The 5,000-nt window shown below is 47.5% G+C and overlaps 1 protein-coding gene across 2 annotated transcripts in view; it reads left to right on the forward strand.

The window, feature by feature from the left end:
- Nucleotides 1-2,401: 2,401 nt before the first annotated feature.
- zbtb7b (zinc finger and BTB domain containing 7B) overlaps nucleotides 2,402-5,000 on the forward strand; it is a 25,313-nt gene continuing 22,714 nt past the window's right edge. Inside the window, exons 1-2 of one of the 2 annotated variants that reach the window (XM_048262137.1) lie at nucleotides 2,402-2,748; nucleotides 4,661-4,753. The gene's annotated coding sequence lies outside the window, so the exon portion shown is untranslated. The remainder of the gene's footprint in view (nucleotides 2,749-4,660; nucleotides 4,754-5,000) is intronic. The other variant, XM_048262138.1, reaches the window with a different exon arrangement.

Here is a 5,000-nt window from a genome sequence, read left to right on the forward strand (position 1 = left end):
CGCATTATTAGTGATTGGGTAGAATGATCTGTGATTCATATTAGGTGGTCATAGTTAGGGTGTTGAAAGGGGTTGGCAAACATGTTATGCATGAGTGTGGAGAGTGTGTGCATGAGTGTGGATAGTGTGTGCATGAGTGTGGATAGTGTGTGCATGAGTGTGGAGAGTGTGTGCCTATGTGTGTGTGTAAAGTGGTATCTGCAGGGGCAAAAACAAAAGGGAAAAGAAAACAAAAAGAAAAGAGGGGGGTATTAAGAAAAAGAAAGGGGGGTAATTACAGAACGGAAGAGGGAGGTATGTTTCTGGTAATGTACGGCTTGTAGTTGTGTTTTTGTTGACTTTAGAAACGTTAAAAATGGGGACCAGGTGTCTTCAAAGGCTGATATTTGTTTCCTTCTGTGTGCATTGTGTCTTCCCATTGATGACTTATGGTTATTGTTATAAACTGTGTCACATACATTATTATAGGTTATAACAGGGCTATTTTTTCTATCGGTGACTTATGGTTATTGTTATAAACTGTGTCACACACATTATTATAGGTTATAACAGGGCTATTTTTTCTGCCGTGTTCATGAGCTGAAACGACAGCCATAGGTACACATGATGTTGCCTGAGCTGAGACGATATATACACATGATGTTGCCTGAGCTGCATAATAGATCTGTAGCCTATTAGGCTACTCTAAACAACCACATTATGATTGCGAGTCTGTATACAAATGCATTGGGTTCCTCAAAATTCCAGGGGCACAGGGGTCAAAGAGGGCCGGCATTACATCTTGAATTGCAATGACACTCACAGTAACAGTGAGTGGACTAGACATTTTTCAAACATGTGCTCACAAGGCATTAATCTCATATTACAGGAAGCCTATCCTGATCTGCAGTTAAACCAACATGTCATTTTGATCATGTGTCCCATGTCTATTTCAATGTATTGTGTTTGCTGATAACTGACTATGTGTTATCTCCTTTTCAGTACAGTGCATGTGACATTGTAACAGTAGTGTAGTAGCTAAGGAACTGGATAGCATGCAGTAGCCAGACAAATTGGGGGTTCAAGTCCTGACTGCCACCGTTGTGCCCTTGAGCAAGGTTTCTAACCCTGAGTGGCTCTGGGGAGACTTGTAATAAATGATGTACAGTATGTACAGTAAGTTGCTTTGGATAGAAATGTCAGCCAAACTATTAGTAACAGATGTCATTTTTGTCCTTTGCTATGTCTGTCTGCTGTCAGTGGCGTTGTTTTCCATGTCTGTTGCATCACTAAGCACTTGGGAGAAACCTCAGAGCTCAGGGTGATGGAGCCGGGTGGACCCACCCAGAATTGGCCCGAACCCGGACCAGAACCAAACAGGATGTGACACAATATTCTGCTGAACTTCTCTGGGGAACTCGAAAGTCAAAGTTTAGAATGAATCACACCCTGCTGTTTGCACTCACCCATTTAGTATAGGAACTCAAGAATGGCCTTAACTGAACACAGTTAACAACAGTTATGTGACAACAATGAATAACACCTGCAGCATCCCATTAAGAGCACTATGCTTTATTCCTTCTGCTTGTTTGTTTTGTTTCTGAATTAAGACATTTTAGTGGGCCAGGCTCCAGACTTATTTGCCTCAGCTTGAAACATATGCACTGTAACTGTAGGGTGTGTTACCAGCGTGCTGTCAAGTAAAAGTTTTCCCTTAATGGCCATCCAAGCCATTAGATTTGCATATTCAGTAAGATGTGTCTTCATGTTTTATGGCCCTGCAAATGACTGTTGAATGACAAGTGACAGAATGGCACCAGCCTAAATGAGAGACAGAGAGAGAGAGAGAGAAGAAGGGAGGGAGGGAGAGAGGGAGAGACACAGAGCGAGTGTGTGTGTGTGTGTGTGTGTGTGTGTGTGTGTGTGTGCGCTTAAGTGTGTGTGTGTAAGTGTTTAAAACCAGAAACGGGGAAGGATAGAGAAACAGAAATGGAGAAGTATGCAAGGGGAGTAACTTATCACCAGGCCATTACAGTAAGCAGCTGCTTACGTGGTCTGAGCGCAACTCCCCCTTGCACACACACCCCCGACACAAACACACACACGTCACTCACATACACACCAAAACGGTCTAAAGGAATCACAATTGACTCAACTTACAAGAGCTCCTCCACCTGTGTGATAAGTGCTGCCCCCTTCACTCTCTCGCCACACAAACACACACACACACACACACACACACTTGCTCTCTCTCTCTCCCTCTCACACACTCACATCCTCCTCGGGGCGACAGACATCGGCGCTGGCCTATCGCACCGTGACCGACCCCCAGTGCCCTCCCCACCCTACCAGTTCTCTGTAGCCCGCCAGAGCCAATCCGCGGCGTGGTGTAAGTAGGGCAAGCCGCTTCCTGGTTCTCGGTATAAGGAGGAGCTGGGAGTCGGGAGTGGGCCAGCGGCTTCTGTGCGGGGGGGGGCAGTGCAACCAATCCGACCGGCGGTCTGCAAGCAGATGAGAGGAGAGCCGAGGGGGGATCAGAAACGCCGGCTACGGAGTACAGACAGCGGGGAGCGGCGCTTAAAAGATACCCGCTCGGGGATATAAGCCACGCTGCTAAGAGTGCCGGTGAAGCGAGTCAGGGGAGAAGGTATTCCCCGGGAAGATACAGGAGGGGGGCAAACGGGGGTGGTACAGCCAGAGTCTAATCCAGGAAGTAAGAACCAGTCAGGTGGGACAAGCCAAGACAACGCAGGTGACACACCGGCGCAGGTAAACTATCTCTTAGTAATTCGTCCGGTAGCATAAATGTATTTACATGTTTTGATGCTCTCTGTCGTAAGACTTCATAACGAAATGACCAATTCCACAGCACCCTCCTTCCCTTCACTTCTGTCCGGGGTCACGGGAGGACTAACCACGTCACGGGTATTCGGTAACTCCCGTGTGACGTGTCTGCTATCATTTCTACCCATCGTTTTCGACTGCCTTTCTGCCTCTTAGGATTTAAAATATTAGCTCCCAACATTAAGATCTTTGTTGTGACATTCATGTCGTGTGTTTGCGCTGAGCGCACTGATGTCGAGTGCGTTACCTGCGCGCTCTGTGGACAGGTGAGCAGGCTCGCGCAGACCTCGGTATAGCCTGTCTGCTAATTATAGCGCGCAGCACCGGACGACATCCAAAACCAAAACTGCTGTCACGCACTTCAACGACCTCTAAGGCCGCCGGGCAATCAAATTCAAACGATGTGCTTTTTCTCTTCGGTGCAAAACATGTTTCCATTTTTGTTATTGTGGATCATTCGCATGATGGTGCATTGTTTATGTGTAGGTAAGGCCTAAATAATTTGGGTTGTAAATATTGCAATGCATTTCTATTAAAGTTCACAACATGTAGTTTTATGAAACCTAAAATACACGCCAGTGAATTGGCATTTTGGAAATTCAGTGGGCTTCATCCGCTTGTTTCCCACAGTGTTGCTGACTCGCCCAGAACGGTTGTGACGGACCGGTTGAACCCGTCGGGCAGGCTGGGGTTGGCCGTTGGCCTCTCCATCTGACTCCCGTGTCGCGTCACAAGCTGTAGTTACACGAGAAGCGACTGTAATACGGCCCCTTTATTTCCTCTGATCGGTGGCGTCAAAGACAGACCTGTCGCCCGTCCTCCTCTAATACCTGCCTCTGACGTTTAAATGGACGGTTCTTAAATACTCAGTTTTCCAGGTGTGTGTGTGTGTGTGTGTGTGGCTGAGGGGTAGGTTATATCGCATCTGAATCATCCCTCCCTCTCCTCTCTTTCAAGGAATGGCGTGATGCTGCTCAGTTGAGGTCTTGTAGGATAGTTTTTTTTTTATTATACATTATATCAGTTAATGTAAGTGATCTCCTCACCCCCTCTCCCTCCCTCTGTCTCTGTCACCACCAGTCTCTCCTCCATGCTCCCTCTATCTCCCCCTCTCCCCATCTCTACCTGTCTATCTGTCTGCCTGTCTCTCCTCTCCTCCCAACCCCTCTCTCCCCCCCTCTCTACCAAGCTGTGGCATGGTAAAACTACCTGTGTAATTTACTTAATGGGGCAGGCTGGAGTTCCCTGCCTCCACTGAACTCTCTCTCTCTCTCTCTCTCTCTCTCTCTCTCTCTCTCTCTCTCGACTTACCTCTAGCCACCTGTTGGCTCTGTTGGTGCTGCTCATGCGCCTACCTGCCCTCCACACATAGGCTGCCAGTCAGCCACATACCGGTTCAGTAACAGTGCAAAGGGCACGCGAGGACAGGCCAGCGGGGCCTTGCGAGGATGCCAAAGGGACGTCCCTCCATTGTAGTACTGCTGTCCTGCAACGCGGCGCGGAGGCGGCCCGTGCTGTCTTTCCTGTTCTGGTGGCCAGTCCTATCAGGTCGACTTGACTTCCTCACGGCGCTGTCTCCATTCGGAGATATTCGCGCCATTCCAAATGACGTGCCCTTTAAACTCACCTGATTCCAAAGCATGCGTGCCGGACTACATTAGTATCACTGGCCTGCTTTGCTTTCATTTCAGTGTCCATCTTCCCTATTCATCTCTGCACAGGTATCAGTTATGCTCATTGAATGATGTGTGAGACTGTGAAAACAAGAACAAACAGACACAGTTGACAAATGTTGTTTTTTATTTTTTTTGTTGAACCTGTTTTTCGTCCCGTTTAGGGAGAGAGGATAGAGGGATAAGACGAGAGAAAGGAAGAGAGACGAGAGAAAGGAGAGGAGACTATCAGTTCATCGGGGGTTTATGGACAGGAGGTAAGGGCTGCTATGACCCTCATCTAACCAAAACTGGTTTCACTGCAATGGGGTCGTGTGTGTGCGTCTGTGTATCTCTATGTTAAGGCGTTTATGACCTTGATTTGATTCTGTTCGTGTCATGTCACAAACACTTTGTGTGTGTTCCTCTTTTCTTGGAACGACCCTCAAAACACATTCTACAAACACACACATTTATACATAGTAACACACCTGCACAGACACACACTCTAACCAACGTGTCACA

Source organism: Alosa alosa, chromosome 13 (genome assembly GCF_017589495.1).
Source record: "Alosa alosa isolate M-15738 ecotype Scorff River chromosome 13, AALO_Geno_1.1, whole genome shotgun sequence".
In the NCBI taxonomy this organism is placed as follows: domain Eukaryota; kingdom Metazoa; phylum Chordata; class Actinopteri; order Clupeiformes; family Clupeidae; genus Alosa; species Alosa alosa.